This window comes from Leptonotus elevatus, chromosome 1 (assembly GCF_054856555.1).
Source record: "Leptonotus elevatus isolate MCC_2025b chromosome 1, RoL_Lele_1.0, whole genome shotgun sequence".
Taxonomy (NCBI): Eukaryota; Metazoa; Chordata; class Actinopteri; order Syngnathiformes; family Syngnathidae; genus Leptonotus; species Leptonotus elevatus.
The window spans coordinates 11,282,527-11,298,702 of NC_141239.1; the positions used below are offsets into that span (position 1 = coordinate 11,282,527).

The 16,176-nt window shown below is 41.6% G+C and overlaps 1 protein-coding gene and 27 non-coding genes across 28 annotated transcripts in view; all 28 read right to left on the bottom strand.

Moving 5' to 3' along the window:
• The window catches only part of nop9 (NOP9 nucleolar protein), a 112,671-nt gene that overhangs the window by 76,086 nt on the left and 20,409 nt on the right, over positions 1 to 16,176 (bottom strand). The gene's annotated exons all lie outside the window — the stretch shown is intronic.
• On the bottom strand, positions 15 to 87 carry trnar-acg (transfer RNA arginine (anticodon ACG)). The gene has a single exon. It is a non-coding gene; the product is annotated as a tRNA-Arg (tRNA).
• trnar-acg (transfer RNA arginine (anticodon ACG)) lies at positions 736 to 808 on the bottom strand. Its single transcript has one exon. It is a non-coding gene; the product is annotated as a tRNA-Arg (tRNA).
• trnah-gug (transfer RNA histidin (anticodon GUG)) lies at positions 931 to 1,002 on the bottom strand. The gene has a single exon. It is a non-coding gene; the product is annotated as a tRNA-His (tRNA).
• On the bottom strand, positions 1,457 to 1,529 carry trnar-acg (transfer RNA arginine (anticodon ACG)). Its single transcript has one exon. It is a non-coding gene; the product is annotated as a tRNA-Arg (tRNA).
• Positions 2,179 to 2,251, bottom strand: trnar-acg (transfer RNA arginine (anticodon ACG)). The gene has a single exon. It is a non-coding gene; the product is annotated as a tRNA-Arg (tRNA).
• Positions 2,374 to 2,445, bottom strand: trnah-gug (transfer RNA histidin (anticodon GUG)). Its single transcript has one exon. It is a non-coding gene; the product is annotated as a tRNA-His (tRNA).
• On the bottom strand, positions 2,901 to 2,973 carry trnar-acg (transfer RNA arginine (anticodon ACG)). The gene has a single exon. It is a non-coding gene; the product is annotated as a tRNA-Arg (tRNA).
• trnah-gug (transfer RNA histidin (anticodon GUG)) lies at positions 3,096 to 3,167 on the bottom strand. The gene has a single exon. It is a non-coding gene; the product is annotated as a tRNA-His (tRNA).
• trnar-acg (transfer RNA arginine (anticodon ACG)) lies at positions 3,623 to 3,695 on the bottom strand. The gene has a single exon. It is a non-coding gene; the product is annotated as a tRNA-Arg (tRNA).
• On the bottom strand, positions 3,818 to 3,889 carry trnah-gug (transfer RNA histidin (anticodon GUG)). Its single transcript has one exon. It is a non-coding gene; the product is annotated as a tRNA-His (tRNA).
• On the bottom strand, positions 4,345 to 4,417 carry trnar-acg (transfer RNA arginine (anticodon ACG)). The gene has a single exon. It is a non-coding gene; the product is annotated as a tRNA-Arg (tRNA).
• On the bottom strand, positions 4,540 to 4,611 carry trnah-gug (transfer RNA histidin (anticodon GUG)). Its single transcript has one exon. It is a non-coding gene; the product is annotated as a tRNA-His (tRNA).
• Positions 5,067 to 5,139, bottom strand: trnar-acg (transfer RNA arginine (anticodon ACG)). The gene has a single exon. It is a non-coding gene; the product is annotated as a tRNA-Arg (tRNA).
• Positions 5,263 to 5,334, bottom strand: trnah-gug (transfer RNA histidin (anticodon GUG)). Its single transcript has one exon. It is a non-coding gene; the product is annotated as a tRNA-His (tRNA).
• Positions 5,790 to 5,862, bottom strand: trnar-acg (transfer RNA arginine (anticodon ACG)). Its single transcript has one exon. It is a non-coding gene; the product is annotated as a tRNA-Arg (tRNA).
• On the bottom strand, positions 6,511 to 6,583 carry trnar-acg (transfer RNA arginine (anticodon ACG)). The gene has a single exon. It is a non-coding gene; the product is annotated as a tRNA-Arg (tRNA).
• trnar-acg (transfer RNA arginine (anticodon ACG)) lies at positions 7,949 to 8,021 on the bottom strand. Its single transcript has one exon. It is a non-coding gene; the product is annotated as a tRNA-Arg (tRNA).
• On the bottom strand, positions 8,660 to 8,732 carry trnar-acg (transfer RNA arginine (anticodon ACG)). The gene has a single exon. It is a non-coding gene; the product is annotated as a tRNA-Arg (tRNA).
• On the bottom strand, positions 9,376 to 9,448 carry trnar-acg (transfer RNA arginine (anticodon ACG)). The gene has a single exon. It is a non-coding gene; the product is annotated as a tRNA-Arg (tRNA).
• On the bottom strand, positions 9,566 to 9,637 carry trnah-gug (transfer RNA histidin (anticodon GUG)). The gene has a single exon. It is a non-coding gene; the product is annotated as a tRNA-His (tRNA).
• Positions 10,093 to 10,165, bottom strand: trnar-ucg (transfer RNA arginine (anticodon UCG)). Its single transcript has one exon. It is a non-coding gene; the product is annotated as a tRNA-Arg (tRNA).
• On the bottom strand, positions 10,808 to 10,880 carry trnar-acg (transfer RNA arginine (anticodon ACG)). The gene has a single exon. It is a non-coding gene; the product is annotated as a tRNA-Arg (tRNA).
• trnar-acg (transfer RNA arginine (anticodon ACG)) lies at positions 11,530 to 11,602 on the bottom strand. Its single transcript has one exon. It is a non-coding gene; the product is annotated as a tRNA-Arg (tRNA).
• On the bottom strand, positions 13,674 to 13,746 carry trnar-acg (transfer RNA arginine (anticodon ACG)). The gene has a single exon. It is a non-coding gene; the product is annotated as a tRNA-Arg (tRNA).
• trnar-ucg (transfer RNA arginine (anticodon UCG)) lies at positions 14,389 to 14,461 on the bottom strand. The gene has a single exon. It is a non-coding gene; the product is annotated as a tRNA-Arg (tRNA).
• Positions 14,584 to 14,655, bottom strand: trnah-gug (transfer RNA histidin (anticodon GUG)). Its single transcript has one exon. It is a non-coding gene; the product is annotated as a tRNA-His (tRNA).
• trnar-acg (transfer RNA arginine (anticodon ACG)) lies at positions 15,832 to 15,904 on the bottom strand. Its single transcript has one exon. It is a non-coding gene; the product is annotated as a tRNA-Arg (tRNA).

Genomic DNA, 16,176 nt, shown 5'->3' on the forward strand with positions numbered 1-16,176 from the left:
TAAACAAAGAGAGTTGAGCTAGCCAGGAGTTGAACCTAGAATCTTCTGATCCGTAGTCAGACGCGTTATCCATTGCGCCACTAGCCCTTTAAAGAAAGGTGATCTTCTGTAAGCTACAGTGGCGGATTGTCACTGTCACGCAAAGGGAAGGCTTTTATGTCAATCAGCAGTAAAAAAGAAATATGAAAAGATAAGCACAGTGTTGAGTTCGCCGTGACCTGGATTTGAACCGGGGTTGCTGCGACCACAACGCAGAGTACTAACCACTATACGATCACGGCCCACAAGGCTTTGCCCATCTAGTGGATACAATTGTCTATCTCTGATATTTGCTGCCATCGACCCGAGGAAACGTTCAGGCTGCTGATTCAGGACTACTATAAACTATGTCAAATGAATGTCCTGGGAATAAAAGTTTCCTCCAGTGCGCCTTGAAACTGATACAATTCATTAATGTTGGACACCAATTCAGTGGAAATGCAGTTTTTTTTAGCGCAGCCTGGAGATTGCATCTACCTTTTACTGTTTTAGTAAGAACTTCATGTGGAAAAGTAAAAAACAAACTGGAACTAAATACTGCGCAAACTAGAAGTAACAGATACTTGAGGTGAGAAAACATTGGAAGCTACCATGTCCAACTTGACAATATTGCGTGAGTTTGCGTTCCTAAGAAATATCAGGTGAACAGATTTAACATAGCAGTTTTAGATCAGGTTTACCATAAACAAATAGAGTTAAGTTAGCCAGGAGTTGAACCTAGAATCTTCTGATCCGTAGTCAGACGCGTTATCCATTGCGCCACTAGCCCTTTAAAGCAAGGTGATCTTCTGTAAGCTACAGTGGCGGATTGTCACTGTCACGCAAAGGGAAGGCTTTTATGTCAATCAGCAGTAAAAAAGAAAAATGAAAAGATAAGCACAGTGTTGAGTTTGCCGTGACCCGGATTTGAACCGGGGTTGCTGCGACCACAACGCAGAGTACTAACCACTATACGATCACGGCCCACAAGGCTTTGCCCATCTAGTGGATACAATTGTCTATCTCTGATATTTGCTGCCATCGACCCGAGGAAACGTTCAGGCTGCTGATTCAGGACTACTATAAACTATGTCAAATGAATGTCCTGGGAATAAAAGTTTCCTCCAGTGCGCCTTGAAACTGATACAATTCATTAATGTTGGACACCAATTCAGTGGAAATGTAGTTTTTTTTAGCGCAGCCTGGAGATTGCATCTACCTTTTACTGTTTTAGTAAGAACTTCATGTGGAAAAGTAAAAAACAAACTGGAACTAAATACTGCGCAAACTAGAAGTAACAGATACTTGAGGTGAGAAAACATTGGAAGCTACCATGTCCAACTTGACAATATTGCGTGAGTTTGCGTTCCTAAGAAATATCAGGTGAACAGATGTAACATAGCAGTTTTAGATCAGGTTTACCATAAACAAAGAGAGTTGAGCTAGCCAGGAGTTGAACCTAGAATCTTCTGATCCGTAGTCAGACGCGTTATCCATTGCGCCACTAGCCCTTTAAAGAAAGGTGATCTTCTGTAAGCTACAGTGGCGGATTGTCACTGTCACGCAAAGGGAAGGCTTTTATGTCAATCAGCAGTAAAAAAGAAAAAAGAAAAGGTAAGCAGAGTGTTGAGTTTGCCGTGACCCGGATTTGAACCTGGGTTGCTGCGACCACAACGCAGAGTACTAACCACTATACGATCACGGCCCACAAGGCTTTGCCCATCTAGTGGATACAATTGTCTATCTCTGATATTTGCTGCCATCGACCTGAGGAAACGTTCAGGCTGCTGATTCAGGACTACTATCAAACTATGTCAAATTAATGTCCTGGGAATAAAAGTGTCCTCCAGTGCGCCTTGAAACTGATACAATTCATTAATGTTGGACACCAATTCAGTGGAAATGCAGTTTTTTTTAGCGCAGCCTGGAGATTGCATCTACCTTTTACTGTTTTAGTAAGAACTTCATGTGGAAAAGTAAAAAAAAAACTGGAACTAAATACTGCGCAAACTAGAAGTAACAGATACTTGAGGTGAGAAAACATTGGAAGCTACCATGTCCAACTTGACAATATTGCGTGAGTTTGCGTTCCTAAGAAACATCAGGTGAACAGATGTAACATAGCAGTTTTAGATCAGGTTTACCATAAACAAAGAGAGTTGAGCTAGCCAGGAGTTGAACCTAGAATCTTCTGATCCGTAGTCAGACGCGTTATCCATTGCGCCACTAGCCCTTTAAAGCAAGGTAATCTTCTGTAAGCTACAGTGGCGGATTGTCACTGTCACGCAAAGGGAAGGCTTTTATGTCAATCAGCAGTAAAAAAGAAAAAAGAAAAGGTAAGCAGAGTGTTGAGTTTGCCGTGACCCGGATTTGAACCGGGGTTGCTGCGACCACAACGCAGAGTACTAACCACTATACGATCACGGCCCACAAGGCTTTGCCCATCTAGTGGATACAATTGTCTATCTCTGATATTTGCTGCCATCGACCTGAGGAAACGTTCAGGCTGCTGATTCAGGACTACTATCAAACTATGTCAAATTAATGTCCTGGGAATAAAAGTGTCCTCCAGTGCGCCTTGAAACTGATACAAATCATTAATGTTGGACACCAATTCAGTGGAAATGCAGTTTTTTTTAGCGCAGCCTGGAGATTGCATCTACCTTTTACTGTTTTAGTAAGAACTTCATGTGGAAAAGTAAAAAACAAACTGGAACTAAATACTGCGCAAACTAGAAGTAACAGATACTTGAGGTGAGAAAACATTGGAAGCTACCATGTCCAACTTGACAATATTGCGTGAGTTTGCGTTCCTAAGAAATATCAGGTGAACAGATTTAACATAGCAGTTTTAGATCAGGTTTACCATAAACAAAGAGAGTTGAGCTAGCCAGGAGTTGAACCTAGAATCTTCTGATCCGTAGTCAGACGCATTATCCATTGCGCCACTAGCCCTTTAAAGAAAGGTGATCTTCTGTAAGCTACAGTGGCGGATTGTCACTGTCACGCAAAGGGAAGGCTTTTATGTCAATCAGCAGTAAAAAAGAAAAATGAAAAGATAAGCACAGTGTTGAGTTTGCCGTGACCTGGATTTGAACCAGGGTTTCTGCGACCACAACGCAGAGTACTAACCACTATACGATCACGGCCCACAAGGCTTTGCCCATCTAGTGGATACAATTGTCTATCTCTGATATTTGCTGCCATCGACCCGAGGAAACGTTCAGGCTGCTGATTCAGGACTACTATAAACTATGTCAAATGAATGTCCTGGGAATAAAAGTTTCCTCCAGTGCGCCTTGAAACTGATACAATTCATTAATGTTGGACACCAATTCAGTGGAAATGCAGTTTTTTTTAGCGCAGCCTGGAGATTGCATCTACCTTTTACTGTTTTAGTAACAACTTCATGTGGAAAAGTAAAAAACAAACTGGAACTAAATACTGCGCAAACTAGAAGTAACAGATACTTGAGGTGAGAAAACATTGGAAGCTACCATGTCCAACTTGACAATATTGCGTGAGTTTGCGTTCCTAAAAAAATATCAGGTGAACAGATGTAACATAGCAGTTTTAGATCAGGTTTACCATAAACGAAGAGAGTTGAGCTAGCCAGGAGTTGAACCTAGAATCTTCTGATCCGTAGACAGACGCGTTATCCATTGCGCCACTAGCCCTTTAAAGCAAGGTGATCTTCTGTAAGCTACAGTGGCGGATTGTCACTGTCACGCAAAGGGAAGGCTTTTATGTCAATCAGCAGTAAAAAAGAAAAAAGAAAAGGTAAGCAGAGTGTTGAGTTTGCCGTGACCCGGATTTGAACCGGGGTTGCTGCGACCACAACGCAGAGTACTAACCACTATACGATCACGGCCCACAAGGCTTTGCCCATCTAGTGGATACAATTGTCTACCTCTAATATTTGCTGCCATCGACCCTTGGAAACGTTCAGGCTGCTGATTCAGGACTACTATCAAACTATGTCAAATGAATGTCCTGGGAATAAAAGTGTCCTCCAGTGCGCCTTGAAACTGATACAAATCATTAATGTTGGACACCAATTCAGTGGAAATGCAGTTTTTTTTAGCGCAGCCTGGAGATTGCATCTACCTTTTACTGTTTTAGTAAGAACTTCATGTGGAAAAGTAAAAAACTAACTGGAACTAAATACTGCGCAAACTAGAAGTAACAGATACTTGAGGTGAGAAAACATTGGAAGCTACCATGTCCAACTTGACAATATTGCGTGAGTTTGCGTTCCTAAGAAATATCAGGTGAACAGATGTAACATAGCAGTTTTAGATCAGGTTTACCATAAACAAAGAGAGTTGAGCTAGCCAGGAGTTGAACCTAGAATCTTCTGATCCGTAGTCAGACGCGTTATCCATTGCGCCACTAGCCCTTAACAGAAAGGTGATCTTCTGTAAGCTACAGTGGCGGATTGTCACTGTCACGCAAAGGGAAGGCTTTTATGTCAATCAGCAGTAAAAAAGAAAAAAGAAAAGGTAAGCAGAGTGTTGAGTTTGCCGTGACCCGGATTTGAACCGGGGTTGCTGCGACCACAACACAGAGTACTAACCACTATACGATCACGGCCCACAAGGCTTTGCCCATCTAGTGGATACAATTGTCTATCTCTGATATTTGCTGCCATCGACCTGAGGAAACGTTCAGGCTGCTGATTCAGGACTACTATCAAACTATGTCAAATTAATGTCCTGGGAATAAAAGTGTCCTCCAGTGCGCCTTGAAACTGATACAATTCATTAATGTTGGACACCAATTCAGTGGAAATGCAGTTTTTTTTAGCGCAGCCTGGAGATTGCATCTACCTTTTACTGTTTTAGTAAGAACTTCATGTGGAAAAGTAAAAAAAAAACTGGAACTAAATACTGCGCAAACTAGAAGTAACAGATACTTGAGGTGAGAAAACATTGGAAGCTACCATGTCCAACTTGACAATATTGCGTGAGTTTGCGTTCCTAAGAAACATCAGGTGAACAGATGTAACATAGCAGTTTTAGATCAGGTTTACCATAAACAAAGAGAGTTGAGCTAGCCAGGAGTTGAACCTAGAATCTTCTGATCCGTAGTCAGACGCGTTATCCATTGCGCCACTAGCCCCTTATAGCAAGGTGATCTTCTGTAAGCTACAGTGGCGGATTGTCACTGTCACGCAAAAAAAAAGGCTTTTATGTCAATCAGCAGTAAAAAAGAAAAAAGAAAAGGTAAGCAGAGTGTTGAGTTTGCCGTGACCCGGATTTGAACCGGGGTTGCTGCGACCACAACGCAGAGTACTAACCACTATACGATCACGGCCCACAAGGCTTTGCCCATCTAGTGGATACAATTGTCTACCTCTAATATTTGCTGCCATCGACCGTTGGAAACGTTCAGGCTGCTGATTCAGGACTACTATCAAACTATGTCAAATGAATGTCCTGGGAATAAAAGTGTCCTCCAGTGCGCCTTGAAACTGATACAAATCATTAATGTTGGACACCAATTCAGTGGAAATGCAGTTTTTTTTAGCGCAGCCTGGAGATTGCATCTACCTTTTACTGTTTTAGTAAGAACTTCATGTGGAAAAGTAAAAAACAAACTGGAACTAAATACTGCGCAAACTAGAAGTAACAGATACTTGAGGTGAGAAAACATTGGAAGCTACCATGTCCAACTTGACAATATTGCGTGAGTTTGCGTTCCTAAGAAATATCAGGTGAACAGATGTAACAAAGCAGTTTTCGATCAGGTTTACCATAAACAAAGAGAGTTGAGCTAGCCAGGAGTTGAACCTAGAATCTTCTGATCCGTAGTCAGACGCGTTATCCATTGCGCCACTAGCCCTTTAAAGCAAGGTGATCTTCTGTAAGCTACAGTGGCGGATTGTCACTGTCACGCAAAGGGAAGGCTTTTATGTCAATCAGCAGTAAAAAAGAAAAATGAAAAGAGAAGCACAGTGTTGAGTTTGCCGTGACCCAGTTTTGAACCGGGGTTGCTTCGACCACAACGCAGAGTACTAACCACTATACGATCACAGCCCACAAGGCTTTGCCCATCTAGTGGATACAATTGTCTATCTCTGATATTTGCTGCCATCGACCCGAGGAAACGTTCAGGCTGCTGATTCAGGACTACTATAAACTATGTCAAATGAATGTCCTGGGAATAAAAGTTTCCTCCAGTGCGCCTTGAAACTGATACAATTCATTAATGTTGGACACCAATTCAGTGGAAATGTATTTTTTTTTAGCGCAGCCTGGAGATTATATCTACCTTTTACTGTTTTAGTAAGAACTTCACGTGGAAAAGTAAAAAACAAACTGGAACTCAATACTGCGCAAACTAGAAGTAACAGATACTTGAGGTGAGAAAACATTGGAAGCTACCATGTCCAACTTGACAATATTGCGTGAGTTTGCGTTCCTAAGAAATATCAGGTGAACAGATGTAACATAGCAGTTTTAGATCAGGTTTACCATAAACAAAGAGAGTTGAGCTAGCCAGGAGTTGAACCTAGAATCTTCTGATCCGTAGTCAGACGCGTTATCCATTGCGCCACTAGCCCTTTAAAGAAAGGTGATCTTCTGTAAGCTACAGTGGCGGATTGTCACTGTCACGCAAAAGGAAGGCTTTTATGTCAATCAGCAGTAAAAAAGAAAAATGAAAAGATAAGCACAGTGTTGAGTTTGCCGTGACCCGGATTTGAACCGGCGTTGCTGCGACCACAACGCAGAGTACTAACCACTATACGATCACGGCCCACAAGGCTTTGCCCATCTAGTGGATACAATTGTCTATCTCTGATATTTGCTGCCATCGACCTGAGGAAACGTTCAGGCTGCTGATTCAGGACTACTATCAAACTATGTCAAATTAATGTCCTGGGAATAAAAGTGTCCTCCAGTGCGCCTTGAAACTGATACAATTCATTAATGTTGGACACCAATTCAGTGGAAATGCAGTTTTTTTTAGCGCAGCCTGGAGATTGCATCTACCTTTTACTGTTTTAGTAAGAACTTCATGTGGAAAAGTAAAAAAAAAACTGGAACTAAATACTGCGCAAACTAGAAGTAACAGATACTTGAGGTGAGAAAACATTGGAAGCTACCATGTCCAACTTGACAATATTGCGTGAGTTTGCGTTCCTAAGAAATATCAGGTGAACAGATGTAACATAGCAGTTTTAGATCAGGTTTACCATAAACAAAGAGAGTTGAGCTAGCCAGGAGTTGAACCTAGAATCTTCTGATCCGTAGTCAGACGCATTATCCATTGCACCACTAGCCCCTTATAGCAAGGTGATCTTCTGTAAGCTACAGTGGCGGATTGTCACTGTCACGCAAAAAAAAGGCTTTTATGTCAATCAGCAGTAAAAAAAATAAAAATAAGCAGAGTGCTAAGTTTGCAGTGACCCGGATTTTGAACCGGGGTCGCTGCCACCACAACGCAGAGCACTAACCACTATACAATCAGGGACCACAAGGCTTTGCCCATCTAGTGGATAAAATTGTCTATCTTTGATATTTGCTGCCATCGACCCGAGGAATCGTTCAGGCTGCTGATTCAGGACTACTATCATACTATGTCAAATTAATGTCCTGGGAATAAAAGTGTCCTCCAGTGCGCCTTGAAACTGATACAATTCATTAATGTTGGACACCAATTCAGTGGAAATGCAGTTTTTTTAGCGCAGTCTGGAGATTGCATCTACCTTTTACTGTTTTAGTAAGAACTTCATGTGGAAAAGTCAAAAAAAACCTGGAACTAAATACTGCGCAAACTAGAAGTAACAGATACTTGAGGTGAGAAAACATTGGAAGTTACCATGTCCAACTTGACAATATTGCGTGAGGTTGCGTTCCTAAGAAATATCAGGTGAACAGATGTAACATAGCAGTTTTAGATCAGGTTTACCATAAACAAAGAGAGTTGAGCTAGCCAGGAGTTGAACCTAGAATCTTCTGATCCGTAGTCAGACACGTTATCCATTGCGCCACTAGCCCTTTAAAGCAAGGTGATCTTCTGTAAGCTACAGTGGCGGATTGTCACTGTCACGCAAAGGGAAGGCTTTTATGTCAATCAGCAGTAAAAAAGAAAAAAGAAAAGGTAAGCAGAGTGTTGAGTTTGCCGTGACCCGGGGTTGCTGCGACCACAACGCAGAATACTAACCACTATACGATCACAGCCCACAAGGCTTTGCCCATCTAGTGATTACAATTGTCTATCTCTGATATTTGCTGCCATCGACCCGAGGAAACGTTCAGGCTGCTGATTCAGGACTACTATCAAACTATGTCAAATTAATGTCCTGGGAATAAAAGTGTCCTCCAGTGCGCCTTGAAACTGATACAATTCATTAATGTTGGACACCAATTCAGTGGAAATGCAGTTTTTTTTAGCGCAGCCTGGAGATTGCATCTACCTTTTACTGTTTTAGTAAGAACTTCATGTGGAAAAGTAAAAAACAAACTGGAACTAAATACTGCGCAAACTAGAAGTAACAGATACTTGAGGTGAGAAAACATTGGAAGATACCATGTCCAACTTGACAATATTGCGTGAGTGTGCGTTCCTAAGAAATATCAGGTGAACAGATGTAACATAGCAGTTTTAGATCAGGTTTACCATAAACAAAGAGAGTTGATCTAGCCAGGAGTTGAACCTAGAATCTTCTGATCCGTAGTCAGACGCGTTATCCATTACGCCACTAGCCCCTTAAAGCAAGGTGATCTTCTGTAAGCTACAGTGGCGGATTGTCACTGTCACGCAAAAGGAAGGCTTTTATGTCAATCAGTAGTAAAAAAAATAAAAATAAGCAGAGTGCTAAGTTTGCAGTGACCCGGATTTGAACCGGGGTCGCTGCCACCACAACGCAGAGTACTAACCACTATACAATCAGGGACCACAAGGCTTTGCCCATCTAGTGGATAAAATTGTCTATCTCTGATATTTGCTACCATCGACCCGAGGAATTGTTCAGGCTGCTGATTCAGGACTACTATCAAACTATGTCAAATGTATGTCCTGGGAATAAAAGTGTCCTCCAGTGCGCCTTGAAACTGATACAATTCCTTAATGTTGGACACCAATTCAGTGGAAATGCAGTTTTTTTTAGCGCAGCTTGGAGATTGCATCTACCTTTTACTGTTTTAGTAAGAACTTCATGTGGAAAAGTAAAAAACAGACTGGAACTAAATACTGCGCAAACTAGAAGTAACAGATACTTGAGGTGAGAAAACATTGGAAGCTACCTTGTCCAACTTGACAATATTGCGTGAGTTTGCTTTCCTAAGAAATATCAGGTGAACAGATGTAACATAGCAGTTTTCGATCAGGTTTACCATGAACAAAGAGAGTTGAGCTAGCCAGGAGTTGAACCTAGAATCTTCTGATCCGTAGTCAGATGCGTTATCCATTGCGCCACTAGCCCTTTAAAGCAAGGTGATCTTCTGTAAGCTACAGTGGCGGATTGTCACTGTCACGCAAAGGGAAGGCTTTTATGTCAATCAGCAGTAAAAAAAAATAAAAATAAGCAGAGTGCTAAGTTTGCCGTGACCCGGATTCGAACCAGGGTTGCTGCAACCACAACGCAGAGTACTAACCACTATACGATCACGGCCCACAAGGCTTTGCCCATCTAGTGGATACAATTGTCTATCTCTGATATTTGCTGCCATCGACCCGAGGAAACGTTCAGGCTGCTGATTCAGGACTACTATCAAACTATGTCAAATTAATGTCCTGGGAATAAAAGTTTCCTCCAGTGCGCCTTGAAACTGATACAATTCATTAATGTTGGACACCAATTCAGTGGAAATGCAGTTTTTTTTAGCGCAGCCTAGAGATTGCATCTACCTTTTACTGTTTTAGTAAGAACTTCATGTGGAAAAGGAAAAAAAAAACTGGAACTAAATACTGCGCAAACTAGAAGTAACAGATACTTGAGGTGAGAAAAAATTGGAAGTTACCATGTCCAACTTGACAATATTGCGTGAGGTTACGTTCCTAAGAAATATCAGGTGAACAGATGTAACATAGCAGTTTTAGATCAGGTTTACCATAAACAAAGAGAGTTGAGCTAGCCAGGAGTTGAACCTAGAATCTTCTGATCCGAAGTCAGACGCGTTATCCATTGCGCCACTAGCCCCTTAAAGCAAGGTGATCTTCTGTAAGCTACAGTGGCGGATTGTCACTGTCACGCAAAAAAAAGGCTTTTATGTCAATCAGCAGTAAAAAAAATAAAAATAAGCAGAGTGCTAAGTTTGCAGTGACCCGGATTTGAACCGGGGTCGCTGCCACCACAACGCAGAGTACTAAGCACTATACAATCAGGGACCACAAGGCTTTGCCCATCTAGTGGATAAAATTGTCTATCTCTGATATTTAATACCATCGACCCGAGGAATCGTTCAGGCTGCTGATTCAGGACTACTATCAAACTATGTCAAATTAATGTCCTGGGAATAAAAGTGTCCTCCAGTGAGCCTTGAAACTGATACAATTCATTAATGTTGGACACCAATTCAGTGGAAATGCAGTTTTTTTAGCGCAGTCTGGACATTGCATCTACCTTTTACTGTTTTAGTAAGAACTTCATGTGGAAAAGTAAAAAACAAACTGGAACTAAATACTGCGCAAACTAGAAGTAACAGATACTTGAGGTGAGAAAACATTGGAAGCTACCATGTCCAACTTGACAATATTGCGTGAGTTTGCGTTCCTAAGAAATATCAGGTGAACAGATGTAACATTGCAGTTTTAGATCAGGTTTACCATAAACAAAGTGAGTTGAGCTAGCCAGGAGTTGAACCTAGAATCTTCTGATCCGTAGTCAGACGCGTTATCCATTGCGCCACTAGCCCTTTAAAACAAGATGATCTTCTGTAAGCTACAGTGGCGGATTGTCACTGTCACGCAAAGGGAAGGCTTTTATGTCAATCAGCAGTAAAAAAGAAAAAAGAAAAGGTAAGCAGAGTGTTGAGTTTGCCGTGGCCCGGATTTGAACCGGGGTTGCTGCAACCACAACGCAGAATACTAACCACTATACGATCACGGCCCACAAGGCTTTGACCATCTAGTGGATACAATTGTCTATCTCTGATATTTGCTGCCATCGACCCGAGGAAACGTTCAGGCTGCTGATTCAGGACTACTATCAAACTATGTCAAATGAATGTCCTGGGAATAAAAGTGTCCTACAGTGCGCCTTGAAACTGATACAATTAATTAATGTTGGACACCAATTCAGTGGAAAAGCAGTTTTTTTTAGCGCAGCCTGGAGATTGCATCTACCTTTTACTGTTTTAGTAAGAACTTCATGTGGAAAAGTAAAAAACAAACTGGAACTAAATACTGCGCAAACTAGAAGTAACAGATACTTGAGGTGAGAAAACATTGGAAGCTACCATGTCCAACTTGACAATATTGCGTGAGTTTGCGTTCCTAAGAAATATCAGGTGAACAGATGTAACATAGCAGTTTTAGATCAGGTTTACCATAAACAAAGAGAGTTGAGCTAGCCAGGAGTTGAACCTAGAATCTTCTGATCCGTAGTCAGACGCGTTATCCATTGCGCCACTAGCACTTTAAAGAAAGGTGATCTTCTGTAAGCTACAGTGGCGGATTGTCACTGTCACGCAAAGGGAAGGCTTTTATGTCAATCAGCAGTAAAAAAAATAAAAATAAGCAGAGTACTAAGTTTGCCGTGACCCGGATTTGAACCGGGGTCGCTGCGACCACAACGCAGAGTACTAACCACTATACAATCAGGGCCCACAAGGCTTTGACCATCTAGTGGATAAAAATGTCTATCTCTGATATTTGCTGCCATCGACCCGAGGAAACGTTCAGGCTGCTGATTCAGGACTACTATCAAACTATGTCAAATTAATGTCCTGGGAATAAAAGTGTCCTCCAGTGCGCCTTGAAACTGATACAATTCATTAATGTTGGACACCAATTCAGTGGAAATGCAGTTTTTTTAGCGCAGTCTGGACATTGCATCTACCTTTTACTGTTTTAGTAAGAACTTCATGTGGTAAAGTAAAATAAAACCTGGAACTAAATACTGCGCAAACTAGAAGTAACAGATACTTGAGGTGAGAAAACATTGGAAGTTACCATGTCCAACTTGACAATATTGCGTGAGGTTGCATTCCTAAGAAATATCAGGTGAACAGATGTAACATAGCAGTTTTAGATCAGGTTTACCATAAACAAAGAGAGTTGAGCTAGTCAGGAGTTGAACCTAGAATCTTCTGATCCGAAGGCAGACGCGTTATCCATTGCGCCACTAGACCCTTAAAGCAAGGTGATCTTCTGTAAGCTACAGTGGCGGATTGTCACTGTCACGCAAAGGGAAGGCTTTTATGTCAATCAGCAGTAAAAAAGAAAAAAGAAAAGATAAGCAGAGTGTTGAGTTTGCCGTGACCCGGGGTTGCTGCGACCACAACGCAGAGTACTAACCACTATACGATCACAGCCCACAAGGCTTTGCCCATCTAGTGGATACAATTGTCTATCTCTGATATTTGCTGCAATCGACCCAAGGAAACGTTCAGGCTGCTGATTCAGGACTACTATCAAACTATGTCAAATGAATGTCCTGGGAATAAAAGTGTCCTCCAGTGCGCCTTGAAACTGATACAATTCATTAATGTTGGACACCAATTCAGTGGACATGCAGTTTTTTTAGCGCAGCCTGGAGATTGCATCTACCTTTTACTGTTTTCGTAAGAACTTCATGTGAAAAAGAAAAAAAAAACCTGGAACTAAATACTGCGCAAACTAGAAGTAACAGATACTTGAGGTGAGAAAACATTGGAAGTTACACCATGTCCAACTCGACAATATTGCGTGAGTTTGCGTTCCTAAGAAATATCAGGTGAACAGATGTAACATAGCAGTTTTAGATCAGGTTTACCATAAACAAAGAGAGTTGAGCTAGCCAGGAGTTGAACCTAGAATCTTCTGATCCGTAGTCAGACGCATTATCCATTGCACCACTAGCCCCTTATAGCAAGGTGATCTTCTGTAAGCTACAGTGGCGGATTGTCACTGTCACGCAAAAAAAAGGCTTTTATGTCAATCAGCAGTAAAAAAAATAAAAATAAGCAGAGTGCTAAGTTTGCAGTGACCCGGATTTTGAACCGGGGTCGCTGCCACCACAACGCAGAGCACTAACCACTATACAATCAGGGACCACAAGGCTTTGCCCATCTAGTGGATAAAATTGTCTATCTTTGATATTTGCTGCCATCGACCCGAGGAATCGTTCAGGCTGCTGATTCAGGACTACTATCATACTATGTCAAATGAATGTCCTGGGAATAAAAGTGTCCTCCAGTGCGCCTTGAAACTGATACAATTCATTAATGTTGGACACCAATTCAGTGGAAAAGCAGTTTTTTTTAGCGCAGCCTGGAGATTGCATCTACCTTTTACTGTTTTAGTAAGAACTTCATGTGGAAAAGTAAAAAACAAACTGGAACTAAATACTGCGCAAACTAGAAGTAACAGATACTTGAGGTGAGAAAACATTGGAAGCTACCATGTCCAACTTGACAATATTGCGTGAGTTTGCGTTCCTAAGAAATATCAGGTGAACAGATGTAACATAGCAGTTTTAGATCAGGTTTACCATAAACAAAGAGAGTTGAGCTAGCCAGGAGTTGAACCTAGAATCTTCTGATCCGTAGTCAGACGCGTTATCCATTGCGCCACTAGCCCTTTAAAGAAAGGTGATCTTCTGTAAGCTACAGTGGCGGATTGTCACTGTCACGCAAAGGGAAGGCTTTTATGTCAATCAGCAGTAAAAAAAATAAAAATAAGCAGAGTACTAAGTTTGCCGTGACCCGTATTTGAACCGGGGTCGCTGTGACCACAACGCAGTGTACTAACCACTATACAATCAGGGCCCACAAGGTTTTGACCATCCAGTGGATAAAATTGTCTATCTCTGATATTTGCTGCCATCGACCCGAGGAAACGTTCAGGCTGCTGATTCAGGACTACTATCAAACTATGTCAAATTAATGTCCTGGGAATAAAAGTGTCCTCCAGTGCGCCTTGAAACTGATACAATTCATTAATGTTGGACACCAATTCAGTGGAAATGCAGTTTTTTTAGCGCAGTCTGGACATTGCATCTACCTTTTACTGTTTTAGTAAGAACTTCATGTGGTAAAGTAAAATAAAACCTGGAACTAAATACTGCGCAAACTAGAAGTAACAGATACTTGAGGTGAGAAAACATTGGAAGTTACCATGTCCAACTTGACAATATTGCGTGAGGTTGCATTCCTAAGAAATATCAGGTGAACAGATGTAACATAGCAGTTTTAGATCAGGTTTACCATAAACAAAGAGAGTTGAGCTAGCCAGGAGTTGAACCTAGAATCTTCTGATCCGAAGTCAGACGCGTTATCCATTGCGCCACTAGCCCCTTAAAGCAAGGTGATCTTCTGTAAGCTACAGTGGCGGATTGTCACTGTCACGCAAAGGGAAGGCTTTTATGTCAATCAGCAGTAAAAAAGAAAAAAGAAAAGGTAAGCAGAGTGTTGAGTTTGCCGTGACCCGGATTTGAACCGGGGTTGCTGCGACCACAACGCAGAGTACTAACCACTATACGATCACGGCCCACAAGGCTTTGCCCATCTAATGGATACAATTGTCTATCTCTGATATTTGCTGCCATCGACCTGAGGAAACGTTTAGGCTGCTGATTCAGGACTACTATCAAACTATGTCAAATTAATGTCCTGGGAATAAAAGTGACCTCCAGTGCGCCTTGAAACTGATACAATTCATTAATGTTGGACACCAATTCAGTGGAAATGCAGTTTTTTTAGCGCAGCCTGGAGATTGCATCTACCTTTTACTGTTTTAGTAAGAACTTCATGTGGAAAAGTAAAAAACAAACTGGAACTAAATACTGCGCAAACTAGAAGTAACAGATACTTGAGGTGAGAAAACATTGGAAACTACCATGTCCAACTTGACAATATTGCGTGAGTTTGCGTTCCTAAGAAATATCAGGTGAACAGATGTAACATAGCAGTTTTAGATCAGGTTTACCATAAACAAAGAGAGTTGAGCTCGCCAGGAGTTGAACCTAGAATATTCTGATCCGTAGTCAGACTCGTTATCCATTGCGCCACTAGCCCTTAAAAGCAAGGTGATCTTCTGTAAGCTACAGTGGCGGATTGTCACTGTCACGCAAAGGGAAGGCTTTTATGTCAATCAGCAGTAAAAAAGAAAAAAGAAAAGATAAGCAGAGTGTTGAGTTTGCCGTGACCCGGATTTGAACCGGGGTTGCTGCGACCACAACGCAGAGTACTAACCACTATACGATCACCGCCCACAAGGCTTTGCCCATCTAGTGGATACAATTGTCTATCTCTGATATTTGCTGCCATCGACCCGAGGAAACGTTCAGGCTGCTGATTCAGGACTACTATCAAACTATGTCAAATGAATGTCCTGGGAATAAAAGTGTCCTACAGTGCGCCTTGAAACTGATACAATTCATTAATGTTGGACACCAATTCAGTGGAAAAGCAGTTTTTTTTAGCGCAGCCTGGAGATTGCATCTACCTTTTACTGTTTTAGTAAGAACTTCATGTGGAAAAATAAAAAACAAACTGGAACTAAATACTGCGCAAACTAGAAGTAACAGATACTTGAGGTGAGAAAACATTGGAAGCTACCATGTCCAACTTGACAATATTGCGTGAGTTTGCGTTCCTAAGAAATATCAGGTGAACAGATGTAACATAGCAGTTTTAGATCAGGTTTACCATAAACAAAGAGAGTTGAGCTAGCCAGGAGTTGAACCTAGAATCTTCTGATCCGTAGTCAGACGCGTTATCCATTGCGCCACTAGCCCTTTAAAGAAAGGTGATCTTCTGTAAGCTACAGTGGCGGATTGTCACTGTCACGCAAAGGGAAGGCTTTTATGTCAATCAGCAGTAAAAAAAATAAAAATAAGCAGAGTACTAAGTTTGCCGTGACCCGTATTTGAACCGGGGTCGCTGTGACCACAACGCAGTGTACTAACCACTATACAATAAGGGCCCACAAGGCTTTGACCATCTAGTGGATAAAATTGTCTATCTCTGATATTTGCTGCCATCGACCCGAGGAAACGTTCAGGCTGCT